Genomic DNA, 22,053 nt, shown 5'->3' on the forward strand with positions numbered 1-22,053 from the left:
AATGGGACCACCATCTGACCCAGCTACCCGACTCTTCAGTATATATCCAAAAGATTTAAAATATTCATCAACATACTACAGTGATGCAGCCACACCCATGTTTATAGGAGCACAATTCACAATAGCCAAGCTATGGAACAATCCCCTGTGCCCTTCCACAGATGTCTGGATAAAGAAAATGTGGTATAGACACAGAATGGAATATTACGCAGCAATCAGGAAGACCGACATTATGGCATTTACTGATAAATGAAGGGAACTAGAGACTATCGTGCTAAGTGAAATAAGCCAGCACCCCAAAAGTCAAAGATTCAATGTTTTCTCTGATATTCAGAAGCTAATCCAAAGTAAGGAAGGATATAAAAAAATAGAAGAAAGATCAGTGGAGTAGATAAAGGGAATTGAAGGGAAGGGAGGGGAGATGGGATAGGGAAAGAACATTGGAATGAATCTGACCTCATTTTTCTGTGTGCCTATGTACATCTACCCCTGTCAATCTGAATTGGAACAAACGATATTCCGTGCTTTTGTGATTTTGTCAAAATGAATTCTAATGTTATCTACAACTAAAAAAGAACCAATAAAAAAATAGAGAAGAAAATTCAGATACACTCAGGACATCCAGAATTTAGACGGAAAGTTTTCATGAATGGATCCATGAGGGAGATCCTCCACTCTCTACATGCTGATTGCAGGGACTGGACCCGGTTGTTAGGAAGCAAAGTTGCTTCGGCTTCTTCTTCTTCCCCTCACCTCCCCGATGCTGAGAACCAAAGCCAGGGCCTCAGGCAGGCTCAGCACACACTGTACCATGGAGTGACAGTACCTCCAGCCCAGGAAGACATAGCTTTCAATTCCCTGTCATTCCACGAACACTAAAATTATAATCATATGAAATGCAGATGCTCCCACCTAATAATTAATAATTAAATTTTAAAAAGACTTTTATGCAGAATAAATTAGGTGATGCTTTCAGAATCAATAGCCTAGGCATTTTTTTAAAAGTTTTTTTAGTTGTTGATGGACCTTTATTTAATTTATTTATTTATATATGGTGCTGAGAATCGAACTCAGTGCCTCACACGTGCTAAGCAAGGGCTCTAACCACTGAGCCACAACCCCAGCCCTCAGAGCCTAGGCATTTTTATTACCTTTCATAAAAATACACTTCACCTAAATATCCAAGGCCATAGATTTCCCTCCACTTTGTTTTTACTTCCATATTATTATTTCAACCTTGTATATGTACAAATAAGAATGTTCATCAATGTCAAATAAAAATATTGCTATGCTTTTTTTCAATTTTTTTCAATTACTTTCTTCAATGTACCTTGATTAATTTCATGATTTCCTCTCCAGATTCCTTCCTGTTTTTTTTTAAGTTCTAATCATGATTCTCCACCAATGAAGATCTGCTGACATAGAATTTTCCTTTTCATCTGTTTTAACAGTTCCATAATAAGTACTCAATAAATATTTGATGAATGAAGAAATCCATATCAATGGCTCTCAATATTTGGAATAAAGGCCCCTTTGGGGATGTGATGACTTTGATAGATTCTGTCGTCAGGTAACTGAATACACAATTTTGCATGACAATTTCGGGGGATTCACAAAGCCCATCCTCTGATCTAGGGTTCCCAAACCCCCATATATCACATTAAAGCTTTCTAAAGCACCTAAAAAGTATTGGTTATAGTTCCTGGCATAAGGGAAGATGGTATTTGAAATAAATTTAAGACTTGGCAACTCAGGACATTCTCCTTCACTACTGACCCTGCAGGCACTGTCTGTAATGAAGAAAGACTATGAGAATTGGTACCCGAACATCAGTCCATAAAACTAATTTAGCATAAACTGCCTGAAGGGAGACCATCTCCTTGAATTACAAAGTGTAAATAAGCTCAGACATTGTAGACATCTCCTATTTAAATGTGTACAGGAATTCTCTGTGGATCTTGCTACAGTATAGATCCTAACTCATGGGCCGTGCAGTGAGGCCTGGGATTCTGCATTTTTGACATGCTCCCGGGGGCTGTCATCATTGCTGATCTACTCGTGGCCCACAGTTTGAATAGCAGGTTTAGAGCATCCTTTGGGTTCCCCAAGAACAGGGTTCCTCTGCCTCCGTCTTTCGAAATTCATCACCACCTACACAAGCTTTCAAAAGAACATTTTATATCATTACTCGGTCACCTAGAGTTAGGGGTTAAAATGTGCTCCTCAGAATGATAACAAACAAGGCCTTTGAATTATCCCAGGCAAGTGCCAGCAACCTCTTGTTATCCATGGAAAAAACGGAGAATCCAAGGAGCTACAGGAAAAGGTGGATCTTCTGCTCAGAAACTCTTTTCCTTCCTTCCTTCCTTCCTTCCTTCCTTCCTTCCTTCCTTCCTTCCTTCCTTCCTTTCCCTTCCTTCCTTCCTTCCTTCCTTCCTTCCTTCCTTTCCCTTCCTTCCTTCCTTCCTTTCCCTTCCTTCCTTCCTTCCTTCCTTCCTTCCTTCCTTCCTTCCTTCCTTCCTTCCTTCCTTCCTTCCTTCCTTCCTTCCTTCCTTCCTTCCTTCCTTCCTTCCTTCCTTCCTTCCTTCCTTCCTTCCTTCCTTCCTTCCGTTTTGTTTGTTTGGTATTGGGGATTGAACCCAAGGGTGCTTTACCACTGAGCCACATCCCCAGCCCTTTTAATTTTTTCTATTATGAGCCCGGGTCTCACTAAGTCGCTTAGGGCCTTGCTAAGTTGCTGAGGCTAACCTCCAACTACTATCTTCCTGCCTCGGCCTCCTGAGCCCCAGGATTACAGGCTGCACCGTCACACCTGGCTTCCAGAAACTCTTTGACCAACTCTCTGGCTCAGATGGAAAGTCTCACTGAATGCTCCTCCGAGGGCTGGGGAGTCTTCCTATATCAATGGAGCATTCTTTCTCCAGGGTCTCTCTGGAGTCCACGGCAAGCCAGATCTTCCTTGACTTCCTGTGTCTCCTGGTTATGTAAAAGAGTCATTTAACCCTCTAGCCAGATAGATTTGGAGATTTATTTGTTTTCTCCCAAATTGGCAATATTTGAATTGTTTTGACAGATCTTGCTTTAGGGAGAACGTTGAAAAGTAGGTCAGTCCTTTCCCTAAATAGAGTCCAGGCAGATGGCTCCCAGGCAAACTTGGGTATTGATTTTGTAAACGCAGAACCCAGGCTTCCTGGTAATAGTGGTGGTGCAGTTGTCTTTAGCAGGGTTTCTCCATTTCAGCACTATTGATGTTCTTGGTTGCAGGAGGGAAACTCCTGTACACAGTAGGATATTTAGCAGGATCCCTGGCCTCCTCTATGGCCAGTAGGTGCCAGGAGCACACACGTGCATGCGCCTGCACACACGCACACACGCGCACACACACACACACACACGCACACACACACACACACATACACACACACACACACACCCTGTAAGGACCAGACACTAGAAGCAAAGTCACTTCCTGGAGATTCACCACTGTGGACAGGCCGGCAGCCAGTCGCTCCACACTCTCACGTTTGCCACTCCCGTTTAGGACCTCTTTGTACTTTAAAGGGAAAAAGAAAAATCCAGACTTCCCCTGAGAGGGCAGAGCTCTCGCTGCTGGGCTGTGAATCAGCATGAGGATCCACTCCACCAAGCCCCCCTCCTTAGCTTTGTGGGGGAGGAGGAAGGGGGCCTGGTGCTCAGAGGCCAAGGAGGCCACGCCCCCTTCCAGGGCAGTAAGAGTTTGCTCCCAGAAGAGACTCAACAACTTCACACAGCAAAACACTGGGGAGAAATGGCCGTCATTGCACCTGGAAGGAGAACCCGGGTGGCTGCCAGGATTGGCCAAAGGAGGTATGCATATGCCAACACCCAGCCTTCCAACATTGCTGTTGGCCTCGCTGCAGGGCCCCTCCGTGCAGCCAATCCCCTGTGGTCCAGCTTTCCTGCTCTTTCCTGGTCTCACGGAGCCCTCCTTCCCTCCGCCTCCCCACCAACCCACAGATCCACTTCTAGAAACTTCAGTCTGCTCTGCCAGGGCCTCCCGTTTCACAGGAGAGCTCAGGCCCAGGGCTCGGATCTGAGCCCCCAGCCCGGGGGCTCAGGTCTGCACCAGCAGACCTGTGGGGGTCACCACGGTAGCCAAAGGCCCGTGTGCTTACCATGAAGAGACGCAGTCTGCCAGCCACCGAGGTTCCACCCAAGCCCACAAAGGCAAAGATCAATGCGTTTTAAATCACTTTATGGAGCTTGTTATTTCGGGCAGCTTCCATGCCAGCCCAGGGTGGTTTACCCAGGCACCAATCTCCCAGACACAAGGCATTCATTCCCCTCTCATTTTCTCTTGGGTCATGAACCCTCTTCATCACCTTCCTCTGACTGCACCTGCCCCCACCCCCACCCCCTGTCCCCTGTGCTTTCCTTCTCGTCCCCTCCCTCCCACTCGGAACTTCTGCTCCAGGGTCATGAAGCTGCATGTATGGCCTGACCAGATCCTCGCGCTGGGTGGCTACTGCGGGAGCCTGGGTGATGTGGAACCGACGTCATCGCCCAGTTTCACAAAGCGCTGAGCCAGAGCGCCCCAGGAAGAACTTGCTTTCCCCGTAAATGCTTGTAGGGGAAAATGCACTCAAATCAAAACCATTTGGATCGTCCACATTAACTGCTCAGGTTGAGAAGGATGCTTTATATTTCTGACCGATTTTCTCATTGGCATCCAGCCCCGAGACTCTAAGAAAAATCTGTCCTCAAATCTCCAGGAGAATCATGAGCTCTGAGCGACTTCAGTGTGCTGGAGTCGATCCATCACTATTACTTGTAATAGCTAAAAATTGTAAGCGACCAAAGTGTAAGTGGGAAAAGAATAAATCGAATTGCTGTGTATTTATTGAATAAAGTGCTATGAGCCATACCCATATTAATTTTCTCAAAGAACATTTAATCTAATGGCAAAATTTTAAAAAGAATTCTAAGTGCTGCTCCCATGACGTAAAAAGACATAAGTCAGAATTACTAGGGTGATTTGCCAGCAAATACCTGTGCTTAGAAGAGGACCCTGAGCCTCCGATGAGCCCCAACCTCCCTCAACACCTTGATTGTTGCTTCGTGAGACCTGAAGCAGAGGTTTCATCGGAGCATGCCTCGCCTCCTAATCTGTAGAAACTGTGAGACAATAAATGTGTGTTATTTTGAGTTATTGTGTTTGTAACCATTTTATATACAGCAGTAGGAATTGCATATAAATACTTAAAAATCCAAAGTAAATCCAGTGTCCCACCATTACACCACTACCCACAGCCAGTGGCTGGGATCTGCCCAGGAAACCTGGGTCATGCCAAGGACTCAGGGAGGAGCCAGAGAGTGGGAGCTGGAGTCTGTCGGCCAGACTGTCTTGCAGGGAGGTGGGGCAGACTGTCTTCCAACAATACCTCTAACACCTGCAGTCCAGTCTCTTATCACTCTCTTCATAAGGATTGCTCTTGTTAAAATCACCAAAGATCTGCAAATTCCCAGCCTGGGGTGAAGCCCACAATCTCCCTTCTCTGGGCCTCAACCTGTGCCTCTAAGTCTTGATGGTGGGAAAAGTCACATCTTGCTGGTCACTCTACATAGACACGCAGCACGTCTCTAATTTCACAACACTTTCTAATACGGCAGTCCTCCTGTATCTTGGCTTCAATTTCCACAGTTTTAGTTACCCAGGGTCAACCTCAAAATATTAAATGGAAAATTCCAGAAATAAATAATTCACAAATTTTAAACTGCCCAGTGTTCTGAATAAGGGGATTAAAAAAAAATCTCAAACCACCCCACTCCATTTTGCCCCATATGTGAATCCTCTTTGTTCAGAGTATCCACACTGTATACACTACCTGCCTGTTAGTCATTTAGTAGCTGCCTCAGTGATCGGCAGTGATGTCACAGTGCTTATGTTAAAGTAGCACTGATTTTACTTCACATTGTCCCAAAAGATCAAGAGCAGTGATGTTGGCAATTCAGAGACAATGAAGAGAAGTCACAAAGTACTTTCTTTAAGTGAAAAGTTGGAAATTCTCAACTTTTTCACAGAGATGTATGAATAGGGGAAAATACCCTCACATCTATCTGGCCCCTCACTTTCATCTTGTGTCTGCTTAATTATACTTAATTGAGAATATCAAATTTACCAGCTAGATACCCTCTCATTTTCCCATAACTAATTTACAAAGCTCCTCACGCCTGTCCCTTTCTTATTCATTCACTCTGCTGAAATGAAGGGAGCATTCTCCTCCTGCCAATAGCTGGTGCCTCCCACAGTTCAGGGCCTCCATCTCCCCCGCCACCTTAATGATGATGCCCTCCCTCTTGGCCTATCACTTCTACCTCTTGCCATCTAGAACATGCCTAGTATCACAGGTGGTGGTTGGAGTGCACTCCCTGGAAGTTCCTGTGCCGGAAACTTAATCTCCAAAATCTTACGTTACTGGTATTTGGAGGTGGGGTCGTCTAGGGGGTTTACGTGAGGTCATGAGAATGGCGCTTCCATTTCCACGACAGCATGAATGGATCTTGAAGAATAGGAAGAGAGATCCCAGCTAGCATGCTTCTTCTGTCTCACCACGGGATGTCTCTGCCATGTCATGATGCAACATGAAGAGCTGTGCCAGATGTCTTTGCCATACTCTTGGGTTTCCCAGCTTCCAGAACCTTGTGCCAAATAAACATTTACTCTTTATAAAATTATCTGGCCTCAGGTATTTTGTCATAGCTATAGAAAACAGAGTAAGACAACACATAACCCTGCTTTGAAACCTTCCCAACTTATAAGACAACTCCACATCTCCCTTTAGCCACCATTTCGTCTCCTTCTTCTTCTTCAGAACCTGGCTTCTTGAAATAATTTTCTACACACATTTTCCTTATTTTTAAGTTTTCATTCACTCTTTATCACATGCTATTTGACTTCTGACCCTACTCACATGTGAAAATGTTCATGCCTGAAAATGTCAAAACCTTTCAACAGCCCATGAACCCTTTCCTCTCTGTCTTTCATTACTTTTCTCCTCTCTATTTGGCTTCCCACCATCACTGCCAACCCACGGTTCTCTCCTCCTTTTGTGCTTCCCTCTACCTCCCGGAATCTCTCTCTGTCTTTTCTCAGGTACCACCTCCACCTCCAGTCTCAGGGCTCCATCCTTGGGTGGATTGTTCTGTATGTTCTCCTCCATGTGGTTGCTTCTAGCAATGCCTCCCAAGTATCTATCTGCAGCTCAGGCTTCACCTCTGAATAATCTTTGGTACCTGCTGCTCCTCTTCCACTCATTAACATTCCCACCTCCAAAATGCATCTCACGCATTTGCCCTGACTTGGCTGGTGGTGGCCACGGTCCTAGGACACACCAGCATCGGATCACCATTGAGCCGTGACATCCACCTTCCAGATCCAGTGAGTTGCACGCTGTGGTCCGCTAGAGTAACCTGAGATGCTTTTCAAATTTCCAGGCTAATAAATTCAAGATCCTTAGAGATAGAGATGCCCAGACACCAGTATTCTTTTACAACCCCCAAAGGTTCCAATCTGAAGCCAAATTTGGGAACCCAGATTCCGACTAGGCGTGTACTTGAACAGCCTTCTCTTCTGTGTCTGTTCTTTACATGAGAGACAAGGGGGCGGTTTTTAAATGAAACTTTAAGCCCCTCTTGGTTTCTGATTTCATGGGGGAACAGAGGCCAAACTCCTAAGGTGGTGCCCAAGTCTTGCCCACCTGGACCCCGATATTACATGGCTTTTCCTTTGCTCATGATGCTCCTCCATACCCTCTCTTTCCCAGTCTTCCAACAACCTTCCTTCCCTTAAAGCCCTCACACTTGCTCCTTTCTCCACCTGAAACTCCTTCCAGGGACTACAGGTCTGCTCACTCTTCACCTCCCCAGGGAACCCTTTGTAGACCACTCCCCACCATCTCCCCCGCCCCCCCCCCGGCCCCACGCGCACACACACACCATTGTTACTCTCTCCTGTGGAGCTCTTTCCCTTGCTGGTACGGATCACCATCCCAATCACATATGTTTGTTTGTGTCCTTTTTTTTTTTTGCTGACCCATTCTTTATGAGCTCCACAAAGCTGTGTTTTGTGACCCAGTAAGTCACTTGGCACAGAGCAGGAACGCTGAACAAAAACCATGTGGCCAATACGCAGCTGAGCTAAGGAAGGAACAATGGTAGCAAATCAACCCCAATTATTGGATCCAGAATGAGATAAATCTCAGATCCACAAGGAACATTGGTATCCCCAAGAGGTTCACCCAGATACCTTCATGAACACTCGGAGTTGTGAATTTCAATCCAGCATGTGATTCCTTCAATTTCCCAGCCTGCCACACAGCTTGCTCGCAGGGTCTTGAAGACACTGAAGTCAAGCTTGATGTCGGGTGGGTCTCTGCCATGCAGAAGCTCGTGTAATGGAGAAGGGAACGTGCTCCCGGTACCTCTATTCACCTTGATTCCTCAGCAAACTGACAGGTGGTACGTGCCCAGACTCGAGTATTTTCAAAACCATGAATGTTAAATCTGAGGTTGTCAAGGACCTATCACACGCCTGAGCCATCCAGCTTCCATGCACCTGTCCTTGTCCTCTCTGTAGGAAACGTCTTTCTCTAAGCCAGTGTCACCTGCTCAGGCCTCTGTCTGCAACAGCACAGGTAGTGTCTTGAACAGCATGGCTTTGTTCTCACAGTTCTGGAAGCCGGGGAGTGCAATGTCAAGGTGTTAGTCGGTTGGCTTCCTGACTTGTTCTCTTCGCTCTGTGTCCGAACATGGTAGAGAGACAGGGTCTCTTGCTCTTTCTTACTTTTTTCTAAAAATAAAGTCATTAATATCATCATGAAGGACCACCTCATGACTTCACCTCATCCTAATTACCTTCCAAAGGTCTCATCTCCAAAGACCATGACACTGGTGGTTAGAACTTCAAAGTATAAAATTGGTGACTAAGGATATATAGCTCAGTGGTAGAATCTGTGCCTAGCGTGTGCATATACAAGGCTCTGGGTTCAATCTTCAAACACACACACACACACACACACACACACACACACACACACACATCTTCTGCAAGGACATCTGCCCCCCAACTGCCTTTTTCAAAGATTGCTGTTTCAAACTAATTTACGCAATCCTCTTCATTTTACGGTTGAAAAACTTCCCCTCGCCTCAACCTCATGGAACACACACATAGTTCACGAAGGAACAGGTATTCCCATTGCAGTGCCAATCCATTATCTTTGGAGAATCTTTATTCCTTAGGTTTTGGCACTGCGATCCCGTTGTTAATAATCTCTGACATTTCGGGGAGTGGCTGACTAATGGGTATCTATAAATAAGCATTTCTGGAAGAAAGAGTGCAGAAAATAGAAAATAGAGAACAGCCACAGAGCTCCACTGGTAGTTCAAGGACCCCCAATCCTGGAAGTCACATGGAAGAAAGAAAGGGAAGGAACGAGGCAGGTCACCCCCTGCTTTCTAGCCAGGATGGGCACAATGGTACATATGGCCTCTCCTTCTTGCATCTTACATGCCCACCAACTACCTGGGCGAGTTCACTCTATTCCTCTGTCTCCATATTTCCTCATCTGTAACCTGGGGAGAAGAAAAGCATTCAACCCATACAGTCGTCAGGCAGCTTAAACAAAATAACGCGTATAAAGTGCCTGCCACGTCACCATTCCCTCCATTCAGCCCTGATCTGCCTATCACCCTGTGGCCATCTCTAGACTTCCAACTTTCCCAGAATTAGTGAATAAAATAAATACACACATATACTGGGACGTATCTAATTAGATTTTTTTTTTCGAAATGGCATTTTTCATGCTTGATCAGATAGAAATTTTATTAGCTAACTGTGATTTAGAAATGTACTCTGCAAAGTTCTCGCTGGGGGAAAAAAATCGCTTTTAAATCCACAATAAAAGTCAAATATTAGGAAAAGAGCAAAGAAGAAAACTAATATTGAAAGCTGCTTCTCTCAACCAGTTGACCTTTCCCCGTGTACATATTCCTGTACGAGAGCCGAGGGAATGGAGTTGTTCTAAGCTTTGCTCCCCGGCCCGGCCACTGTGTGTCCCGCAAAGGCGATGCCCGGAGGTGGCTTGTTTGTTTCGATAATGGCTGTAATAAGTTGGCCAGGAAGCTTGGGTGGCCCCGATGGTCTTCTCGTACCATTGACCTGCTCTTCCTGCGTGGGTGATTTCTCCCTTTAAAATTATGACTTTCAGTGTCACGGTGATTGACAGCCTCACAGTCCTGTGACAGGAAGCCCCTGTTTTTGCTAGCATGATCACCTGTGGGGCACCCCAGGTGTGACTCAGCCTCTCATCTCAGCCCATGGATGGCGGTAAGATCCCGCCTCCCCGAGGTACAGAGGATGTGCGTGCACTGCTCAACAAGGACGTTCCAAAGGACGGTTTCTGCAGCTCTGTGGGGTCACAGTCCTTGGAAACGATGGGAAAGTTTTCCAGGGATCAAGGATGGGGGATGGGGAGGCCAGAGCTTGCAGTAAGGCCACAGAAGGCCTGACCTTTCCGGGGGACTTCACACTGATCCCCACAGACCAGCCACTCCTAGGGCCAGTTTTATTTTTCTGCCACCGACCTGCTCTTAAAGGGACAGCCCCGTGGAGGGACAAAGGGACCTGAAGGTATCCAGTCCTTCCAACTGCAGCGATGACTAAGGCTCTCGCTGTTGAAATTCCAACAACAGGGTGCCGAGGCCCAGTGGCTCGTTTTCCAGGCTCTGGAGCCAGGAAGCTCGGGAGCAAAACCCGGGTGCTCCCCGCACTGGCCCTAGGAACTTGGAGAGGGCCCCTGAAAGTGCTGCAGGCCTGTTTTCCTCCACTCCGCCACGGGATGGAAATAGAACCGACCTCACTGGATTGTGAGATTAAAATAGCGAGGCCGAAGGAGTGCATGAGGTAAAGCGTTTGGAATCTCCCGGAGCCCGGGGAAAGGGCGAGCGGGTTTCATGGCTTTGGGGCGCAGTCTTGATCTGCTCCGGCCGGCTGCCATGACAAAAGGCCACACAACTCACCCACACACGCTCACTGTCTCGCACTTCGGGAGGCTGCAAGTCCAAGATCAAGGTGGTGGCAGACTGGATGTCTGGTGAGGCTTCTCCTGCTTACAGGACAGTGACTGCTCACTGTGCGCCCACCCACACCGCAGGGTGACGGCTGGTCCTCTTATTTTTTCGAATTCAGGTCGCTCTTTTTACTTTTTATCCTTAAGGGTACACTGTGCTGTCTGGACGTGTGTACACATAGCGGAATGATCAACGCAGGCAAGCAAATCAGCATATTCACTTTCTCGCATAATTACCCTTTCTTTTTCTTTTTGCTTTTCTTTCTTTCTCTCTCTCTCTCTCTCTTCCTTCTCTTCTTTCTTCCTTCCTTTCTTTCTTTTGATGGTAAGAGCATCTGAAATCTCTCTTGACAAATTTTCAGTGTACAATGCAACACTATATTAATATTAACTATATTCTTAATGCTGTACATTATTAGTCTCTAGAACTACTCATCCAAAGTTTGTACCCTCTGACCTACATCTCCCCCATTTTCTCCCCTCCCCACCCTTGGGTTCTACTCTATTTCTATGCATTTGATTTTTTTGGATTCTATGTATGGTAGAATTTGGACCTTGTGTGTCCACGAAAGGCCCAGGTGTTAAAGTCTTGGTTCCCAGTTTAGAATAATGATGCAGCCTTTAAAAGGTGGAGCCTAGTGGGAGGTCTTTAGATCATTGGGGGTGTGCCCTTGAAGAAGACCATGGGACCCTGGCCTCTTCCTCTCTCTCTCTCTCTCTCTCTCTGTGTTTGTGTGTGTGTGGAAATACCATTGTGTATTTCCTCACCACAAGTCCCTAAGCAACTAGGCCAACTGATCATGGACTAAAGCCTCTAAATCCATGAGCTAAAATAAACATTTTCTCTTTGTAAGTTGGCCATCTCAAGGTATTTGTTATAGTAACAGAAAGATGACTGACACAAAACATGTAAGTGAGATCATGCAATAGTTTTCTTTCTGGGTCTAGCTTATTTCACTTAACCTAATGTCCTCCAAGTTCATCCATGTTATTACAATTGGCAGGATTTCCTTCTTGTTCAAAGGGTGCCTAATATTCCACTTTGTGTATACATCACAAATTCTTTATCCATGCACCCACCAATGGACAGTTAGATTGATTCTACACCCTCGCCTGTTGTGAACAGTGCTGCAAAGAACCTAGCACTACAGATAGCTCTACAACATGCGGGTTTTATTTCCTCTGGCTATATACTCAAAAGAGGGATTGATGGATAATATAGCAGACTTATTTTTGATTTTTCAAGTAGCCTCCATAACGGCTATGCACAGTCTCTCCAACAGTGTACCAAGGTTCCTTTCCTCCACGTTACGGCCAGTCCTTGTTGCCTCTTGGCTTTCTTTTTTTTTCATAATATCTGTTTCAACAAGATATCTCTCTGTGGTCTTTATGTGCATTTCCCTCGTTATCAGTGATGAACACCTTTCCACATACCTGTTGTCCATCTTTGAAAAAATGTCCATTGAGATCCATGGACCACTTTTCGATCGTTTCTTATTTGCTTTTGTGTTCTGTTTTGTTATGGAGTCGTATGGATTTCTTACACATTTCAGATATTTACCCCTCTTCATTTATGCAGTTTTCAGTATTTTTTTCCCACTCTGCAGGCTGCCTGCCCATTTCGTTGATTGTTTCCTTTATTGGGCAGAAGTTTCTAAGCTGAATACCATCCCACTTGTTTCTTTTTGCTTTCATTTTCTTAACTTTCGGTTTTATATTCAAAAACTGATCATCGTCATCACTGCCAAGGCCAAGGCCAAGGAGTTTCCCTGTGTTTTCCTCCAGGAGTTTCATGGTTTCGGGTCCCACGTGGCCTTTGGTCCTTCTTGGGTTGATTTGGGGTGTGGTGTTAAGATCAGGCCTCTCCAGTTTTCCCAGCATCACTCACTGAGGAGACTGGCCCTGTCCATCTTTCCTCTGTCGTATATTCTGGGCACTTTTTTTTAAGGGCACCAGCCCTATCAGATTAAGACCCCACTTTCTCAACCTCCATTTGCCCTTAATTTTCTCCCATAGACTCCATCTCCAGATACCATCACATGGAGAGTCACACCCAGCCTCCACGTGGGAGTTTAGGGAGGACACAGCATTGGATCCATGACAGTCACATGGTATTTCCCCCTGTTAGGGGCTTACATTCCCCAGATGGGTAGTCCCCTAGGGTGTGTAGCAGGAATGACCTTCTGTGACAGGCACATTTATGTGACTCGACTGCTAGACGTATTTTCTTGACTTTGAAAGTTTCTTAGATTCTATTTCCAGGTCTCTGCTTTGAGGTATCCCTCTCCTGTCTCATCTCTGTGGTTTCTGTCTCCTCAGCTCATCCTCGCAGTCTCTCTCTCTCTCTCTCTCTCTCTCTCTCTCTCTCTCTCTCTCTCTCTCTCTCTTTCTCTCCTTTACCCATCCCCAGGGAATGTGCTCATCTTATCCCTGGATTTAGCTTCTCCCAAGATGCTGCCTCTTGAGTGAGCCCTGCGGCCCGTCCTCTGCAGCCTGGGGACAACTTGTGTGGCTCCATGCTGAGTTGCTGCTCTCTTGGTTGGGGACTCTGAAAGTCAGAGAGCTGAGATCTGCAGGGAGTAAGGACACCAGAAGGATTTTGAAGTGATTGACAGGAAGTGAAATAGGAAAGGATGGGGGTTTGGTCCTAGGTCTGTTATGTAAAAAATAAATAAACAAATGTAGCATAAAGGAAGACGTAAAGAAATCTGATAGCACAATAAAAACAGGGGGATGTAAAATAAAGCAGAATTTTGCAGATGATTCTCCCCAAGCAGAATCAGCGGTGCTCAGAGACTTGGAGCCCTTCCTGTCAGGAAGACAAAACATCCTGCCACTTTACGGATGAGCATATGAGATCAGGCCCACGGGGCAACACTCTTCCTCCTAAAGTCAGGCTCCTATTTTACAAGAGCTCAGTAAGGGTCAAACTGTAAGGAGAAGTGCCCCCAAGGCAGTTCCACTCGCTTGTCCCTGCTCGACTTACAGCTTTGGGAATGTGCGGATCCAGGGCACACTAAGAAATGCCTGGAATCTGTTTGGAATCTGTTCAGATATCTCTCCGTCTAGTGCAGCTGATAACCACACAACCCAACCTGCTTCCCAGAGAAGCAGCAAACAGGTTGGAAGTCAGCTGGTCCTGGAGACACACAATGCACACCCGCAGGCGTGCACACACACACACACAGGTACTGTCAGTGAACTGAGTCGAGTTCTCTTGTCTCCACGTGGTTTTGACCTTGCATGCTCCCCACTCCTGACCTTGGCCATGGGTAAAGCACTCAATGGACTCCCAACTGGACTGCTTATGTCAAGGATTTTCCCTCCAGATGAAAAGAGGGGCGTGTCCCCTTCCCTGGGGCTGACCAACGCTGAGGATGCTGCGTTCTGATTCTCTTCCTCCCCCTTCTCGCTGCGGCTGCCATTCCTGGGCTTCTCCCATTTCCTTCCTATAAACAAGGATGATTCGGCTGATGAGGTGTGGGAGGGCCCCCAGAGGGCAGGGGGGACAGAGAACGTCTTATTTTTACCCCATGCGCCGCAACTTCATTCTGTAATCCCCCGATCCCTGGTTGTAAGGATCTTCTTGGAGATCGGACAACGGTTTCCAAATTCAGGGTTCTGTGATGATTAGCTCCAGAAGATGAGATTTGTCTGAGCTCTAAAAGAGAAGGAAGGAGAGGAGGGAAGGAGAAGGAGGAAAAAATAAGTAGCTCCCTTGGACGAGAAGCTCTGACGGAGACAAGTGCTGCTAGAAATCAGAACAAGGAAGACCAAGAAACAGGGGCCTCCTTCATTAATCCTGCGTTCATTCATCCATCTCTCAGTCAGGCCACACTTGTGTTTTATTTTATTTTATTTTATTTTATTTCAATTCTGGGGTTGAATCCAGGGCCTTATACACACCAGGCAAGAGCTCTCCCCACAACCCAGGCCGGGCTATTGTGATGAGCCCTAATATACATTAATACCCTTGCTCTGCCAGGAGCAAGAGCATCCACTGACAACCTCTGGCCGGTTTACAGTGGCCTGAGGAGGGGCCAGTGTGGCCGTCACCTCCCACTCATCTCTGCTAGGTGCACAAAACCTTGAGTGTCAACAGCTACTCACAGGTTTTCCCCCAGGTCTGGCCACAGCACAGATCCAGATACACTTAAGATCCACCTGGACCCTGGGCAGCAATGACCACAGACCTCTAAGTGCCCTCCAGGGTCTGGAAGGTGGGGTGAGATGGCTCACCAGGGTCTCCCCGCCTCTGAGAGGAGCAGGGACTCTGGGCGCTCCATCCACAGAGCAGGTGAGGACTAGGCTCCCCCAGGATGTGAGCATGGTCTCTGTCCCTGGGATTCCTCCCCTGGGCCACCCTCCGTGAACTGGTCTTCTCCCTTCTGTCCCAGCCATCTAAGCCCCAAGGAGAAGGGTCATAAGCAGGGCCAGTTGTTATAAAGCCAATCTTCAAATTCAACTTGGCATAAGACTTGACACTCCCCCAGGCTGGGACATTCTGAAGCCTGTCTGACCCCTGGGGAAAGAACTCTGGACTGCACACAGGTCTGAGCGCCCGACTAGCCCAGGCCAGAGTAAAGGGGCAGAGCAACACCAGCCCAGAGGCCTCCACGGGGCTGAGCCCTGGGGGTCGGGGAGCCCTGGAGGTCGGGGAGATACCTGGGGGCCGCTGAGTGTGCAGCTGTGCGGGGCAACTGGGAGACACCGCGGAGAAAGGGTGCAGGTTCCATGTGGCAGCCAGGTGGAGAGTCCAGTCCCAGGAGGGGCGGGGCGCAGGCTTCTCTGCTGCATTGTCCCTTTCACTGGGGTCACTGTGACAAGGGTGAAGGGACTGGACAGCGAGGGAGGCCTCTGTGGCTCCCGCAGATCACGTTCTTGGAAACTCGGCACATGTGCCTCAGAGGTCTTGTCTGTGCCTGGTCTGGGGTAAAAAGAGCAGAAGTTGGGGAAAATTCTACAGAGGAGGTTAGGGCACACTCTGCATCCCTCCCTCCCACTGCGACCTGTATGTAGTCCCCCCTCTCCCCCTGCCTACCTCCGCCTCCCTCACTATAGATCCCAGAGAAAGAGAGGTTGATTTTAAGGATGAAATAAATCACATGAGTGTGGGGGCTGGCAAGTTCAGAACCCACAGGGTGGAGGGGCAGCTGGGGAATCCAGCAAGTGCCGGTGCTGCAGCCCCGAGTCCCAGGGCAGTCTTCTTGCAAAAGTTCTCCCTCCTGGAGGACCCTGGCCTTTTTTCTCTGAAGACCTTCAACTGATTGGATGAGGCCCACTCACAATATGGGGGATGGTCTGCTTTACTCAGAGTCTACCCATTAAAAAGTTAATCACAACCAACAAACGCCTTTACAGCAACATCGAGACCAGTGTCTGACCAAGTATCTGGCTGCACAGCCTGGGCCCAGCAACCCCTAAAATTAAGCATCACCCCTACGTTGGCTACCCGACCCAACTGTTCACGTATTTCTACAGAATTTGGTTGATCCGAAGAGTTTCTCTGGGATCCTGACCCTTGTGAAGAAGAAATAAGCACAGCATTCAAGATAACCGTGGAATAGAAATCGTAAGTTAAATTTGAAAGATGAGCCGGGGGTGGTGGCATCTGCCTGTCATCCTGGCGGGGCTTGGGAGGCTGAGGCAGAAGGACTGCAAATTCAAAGCCAGCTTCGGCAATTTAGGGAGGCCCTAGGCAACTAATGCAAATTTTTAAAAAAATAAAAATAAAAAGGACCTGGGGGGTGTGGCTCAGTGGTTAAGTGCCCCTGAGTTCAATCCCTGGTCCAAAAAAAAAAAAAAAAAAACTTAAATGATGAGACTGGTGGTATTTTAAGCAGTAGGTTCTATGGGCAAAGACATTGTGAGGTCCCAGTAGGAGGAGATCACACACACACACAAAAGCTGAATAGTCCTTTTTATTATTACCATTCAATTCTCTTTAGCATCACCAGGCAAACGAGCAGATGCCCTTTACCCACCACAGGTAACACCTGTCCATTTATTTTCCCTTCTGTGAACTTTGGGGAAAGATTGAGAAACCAGAAACGTTTTCCTTATCAGTGTAGCTCTCGTTCCCTTTCACCTGTTCCATCACCATTTCCAGTGTCAGAGAAACCGCAGAACAGTATTTGGAACTGCATCTCGTCCGTGCGTCAGAAACCTCACAGAAATCACAGAAGGTTTACAGGTTCGGCTCAAGGGAACAAACACTTCCCGGGCAGCTGATGGGTCAGACATGGTGCTAAGGGCTGCGAGGGATAAAGAAACCAATCAAAATCTCTGCCACCCTGGCGTCCCCCTTCTTTCTTCTAAACAACTCCTAGATTAGGAGAGAGAGCACAGCTCATTTTAGGATGTATCAGGTCACATCATCCTCCCAACCACTCCTCCAACCCTGGAAGGGCTTCCCGGCCCGCTCAGGAGAAGTCCGCGTCCTGCAGAGGCTACTGTTGGCTGCCCCGGGACTTCGCCCTGGCCTCCTGGGCCGCCCGCCTGCCCGTGTCCTCTCGGCTCCCTCTGCAGCCATCCTCAGGGCCTCCTGTGCGTCCTGTGGCCAGGCACCATCTCAGAGCCCTTCCCGGCGATGACCTTGACCCAGCTTTGTGAGAATCGCTTTTCCCACAGGCCTACCCACCCAGGAAGTGGCTGATTCAGTGCTTTCCTTCATGTTTTCCTGGAAGCATGTCTTCCATATCTTCCTCAAAGGATGGCTAAGAGTCAAAGTCACTGCCTTTTTCCTTAAGGACTTCAAAAGGGCTTACCTAAGTTTCCTTCTTTAGTAGCTACGCACCCTGCCTGGTCATTGTGTTCTTTGTGAATTTACTCTGCAGATCCCTTGCTTTTGTTATCGACTGCTATATTTAAAAAAAAAATTAATGCCAACTTAGAAGCTTTGAACGACACTCATGTGTTTTGTCTCACTTTCTGATAGAGTCTGGGCATGGCCTAGCTGGGTTCTCTGTGTCAGGGTCTTGCAGGCTACAACCGAGGTCTTGCAGATGTTGGTCAGGCTGTGTTCTCATCTGAAAGTTCAACAGGAGAATCAGCTGCTTCCAAGCTCACTCGGGTTGGTGAGAGAATCCATTTCCTTAGGGCTGAAGGATTGAGAGCTTCAGATTCCGTGCTGGCTGCCACTTCAGGGCTGTCCTCAGTCCCCTGCTGTATGGCTCTCTCCATGGGCATTTCACACCATGGCAGATTGCACCCTCAAAGGCAACCCAAGGAACCAGGTATAGTGATCAATACCTATAATTCTGGCCATTTGGGAGGTTGAGTGAGGAAAATCATAAATTAGAGGCTGGCCAGATAACCTTGATATGGGATATGTTTATCAACTTTCTGTTACTAGAACAAAACACCTGAGGTAACAAAGTTATGCAAAAAAAAAAAAAAAGAAAGTTTTGTTTTGGATCACAGTTTTGGAGGTTCCAGTCTATGATCAGTTGGGATATTGATCTGGGCCTGTAGTGAGGTAGCACCTCAGGGCAGGAGCACATGGCAGAGCCAATCCACTCCCCTCATGGCCAGGAACAAAAGATAATCAGCACAAAAGTGAACCTACCGAAAAGTCAGACAACGATGTAGCGTGACACAGTCACATAACCACCGCCTTGGCCATCTTCCCTCAGAAGGACTCTACAGAGGTGAGGACACGGGGAGGTGGGAGGCCTGGCAACCCCCCTGCCACCACGTGTGTGTCTGACTCACCCCGGTCTAAATGGTAACTAGTTCCAGGTGGAGAAGAGAGAGCCCCAGGAGCTGGATCTACCCTGTTCAGCTTGTTTTGATCAGAGCCTGAGCCTTCCCAGAGCTTCCCTCCAGGCTTAGCAAGCCCTGGTTTGCAAAGTCTCTTGGGTACCGCGGGGCTGCGGCTATGACAAGGACAGGGATCTCTGTGCCCCCATAAGGAAAACAGAGCCAGGAGGACTGTAACTAGCACTTCACCAAGAAATGATTTCAGAGACCAAGTCACACCCTCTCTGCAGCTCCTGGCGGCTCTTCAGTCTGTGTCTGAGGGCGCTATCTCCCCTGCCTTCGGGGAGGCTGCCTGCCCAGCTGGGGAGCCGGGCACCAATAGTTCAGAGCCCAGCCCAGTTTCCAAAGCCCAGCCCAGTCACCTCTCTGACGTAGAAAGCCCAGGGCCCCAGAACCCTGCACTGAGGTGGACCAGATCCTTCTGTCTAAACACCCATTAAGTATGGAAAAAAACCACATCCATGGAGTCTACTGCCTGCAGTGTACTGCGCCTGACCAGAGAGCTTGGAAAGGCCCCTCTCCCCTGACCAATACCTTACCACAGAGCAAATGGAACACAGGGCTGAGGAAGGAGGACTGGCTCCCATTCTCTAAATATTCTTTCCTGGTACCAGCCACAGTTCACAGCTTGGCTAAAAGGCAAATCCTTCTGAAAACTTGATCACTAGGGCAAAGCTGTTCTTCTCCCTTAACACACACACACACACGCACACACATGCACACATGCACATGCATGCACACACGCACATGCACACACATGCACACGTGCACACACACACACACATGCACACACGCACACACATGCACACATACGCACACACACATGCACACACACGCACACACACACACATGCACACACATGCACACACATGTGCACACACACACTCACGCACGCACACACACTCACGCACGCACACACACACACACATGCACACACCGAGCTTTAATTTTAAACGCGGCCACCCTGGAACCCGTGGAAAGGCAGGCTGTGCTGACTTTCTGTTTGGCCTTGAGAAGTATCAAAAGTGAGTGCCTCCGCCACAGAAAGGGGCCTGTGTGAAGAGGGAGGGAGGCTGGGGGAGCGGGGTGGGGAGGTCCCCAAGGACGCGCACCTGTTGGGACCTCAGTCTCAGCCCACTCTGCCTCTGGGTGGGGCAGGGAGGAATCTCGAGGTTTCTTCCTGGAGGGGCCCCAGGAAGAAATGGAAAAATTGAAAATCGTACCGTCCCAGGTCCATCACTTGTGTTCTGTCTCCACACCCTGCTCTTTGAACAGTTGGGGGCAAGATATTTGCCTTTATTTTTCTCATCTACAAAATGGGAAGGATGATAATTACTGTTCTGTCTACCACAGGGGATCAGTAACAGTCATTGGTGTTGGTTATGAGCCAGAATGCATTTTGCATTTCTACTGTTGAATTTGAGTTTTTCTCTCATTTCCTCCACTTTTTCCTTGTTTTCTCCACTTTCCATGGGGCTTAAGGGGAAAAAGTCATAAAAATAGCCTTCATGCAATTTGGGAAGCCAGACCTCACGTTGCTGGGATACTGCTCAGCGAACATTCCTTCCCACCAGTCCCTTCTAAGCTTAGGACACAACAGAGACAGGAGGAGGGACAGGAGCTCTGAAAGAATAGCAAGAGGTATCTTCAAGGAATGAGTGACCCTACACAGAATGCATCCCTTGATTTCTCCAAGTCCTCTTTCCATTTCCCTCACAACCTACCATCTGGAGCATATGAGACCAGAAACATGATAACCATGATGTGTGATGTATTAATCAGCTTCTCATTACTATAACAAATCACCTGAGGTAATCAACTCATAAAGATAAAAGGTTCCTTTTGGCTCACACTTTTGGAGGTTCCAGTCCATGATCAGTTGACTCACTGCTTTGGGCCTGTGGCAAGGCAATGCATCGTGGTGGGAGGATATGGTAAAAATCACTCACTTCAGGACCAGAAAACAAATGGAATGCAGAGGAAGCTGGAGCCCCACAATGCCCTTCGAGGGCTTGCCACCATGACCTGAATGCTCCCACTAGGCTCCACCCTTTCAAGGTTCCACCAGCTCCCAATGGCAGCCCCCGGAGAACACACAGGCCGCTAGAGGACACTCAGGACCCAGGCTGCCTTAACAACGTACCACAGCAGAGTGGCCTAAGCAGCAGAAATGAACTTCCTCAGAGCTGTGGAGGCTGGAGGTCTGAGTTCCAGGTGTGGCCCGGGTTGGCTCCTCCCAAGGCTTATAGATGCTGTCTTCTCCCGTGTGTTCGCCTGATCTTCCTTCTGTGCGTGTGCCCTAATCTCCTTTTCTTATAAGCACACAGCCATAGTGGATTAGGTCCCACCCCATGTCCTTAATTACCCCTTTAAAGACCTTATCTCCAAATATAGTCACATGCTGAGATACAGTACCCGCCCTGTACCTGGGGGTATGTTCCAAGACCCCTCGTGGAGGCCTGAACCACAAATTGTACCAAATCCTTTCTATCTACCCATGTATCTATCTGTCTATCTACCATGTTTTTTCTTACTTCCCTATGATACTTAGGGTGAAGTTTAATTTATAAATTAAGCACAAGAAGAGGTCAACAACAATCACCAGTCACTGAATAGAATAATCCTACCCATATCCTGTGATACGGGTTCCGTGACTGTGGTCCCCGGTACTGTGCACACCCTCCTCATGACGGTGTGAGCTGATCTTCTGTCTGTGTGACCAGGCCACGGCAGAATGACTAAGCACTTCTCAGGCACCACGGCTGGCTGTCGTCTCTGTCCTGTGAGGTGTGACTGCCACACTAGCACGGGTTTCTTTTTTTCTTTCATCCCAGTTTCACAGATGGAAGACTCATTCCTACCACAGATCTCCTCGTTAAGTCCAACAAGGGATTTTTTTTTTCCTCTCCTTATTAAGAACATTCACCTTTTCACTAAGAGGAAGCACTTTATGGCTTCTCTGTAGCATGGCTGAATTGCCAGCATCACTACTTTTATGCTTTGGAGAGCCATGAGTAAGTAAAACAAGGGTTATCCGAACCCCAGTCTGCAAATTTATACGAGTTGATCTAATAACTCAGACAGCTACTAAGTGACTAATGAGTGGGTAGTCTATATACATCATGCATCCCCCAGAAAAAGGGATGAGTCAGATCCCAGATAAGAAGGAGCAGGGCTGCATGAGATT

The 22,053-nt window shown here is 47.7% G+C and overlaps 1 long non-coding RNA gene across 1 annotated transcript; it reads right to left on the reverse strand.

Moving 5' to 3' along the window:
* Positions 1-4,909: 4,909 nt before the first annotated feature.
* Positions 4,910-21,262, reverse strand: LOC144366330 (uncharacterized). The gene is made up of 6 exons (XR_013425359.1): positions 21,010-21,262; positions 15,771-16,032; positions 14,636-14,766; positions 14,408-14,554; positions 8,285-8,827; positions 4,910-6,678 (listed from the first exon to the last, which is right to left on the reverse strand). It is a non-coding gene; the product is annotated as an uncharacterized LOC144366330 (long non-coding RNA).
* Between the last annotated feature and the right edge of the window lie 791 nt (positions 21,263-22,053).

The sequence above is a fragment of the Ictidomys tridecemlineatus genome, chromosome 8, assembly GCF_052094955.1.
Source record: "Ictidomys tridecemlineatus isolate mIctTri1 chromosome 8, mIctTri1.hap1, whole genome shotgun sequence".
Lineage (NCBI taxonomy): Eukaryota > Metazoa > Chordata > Mammalia > Rodentia > Sciuridae > Ictidomys > Ictidomys tridecemlineatus.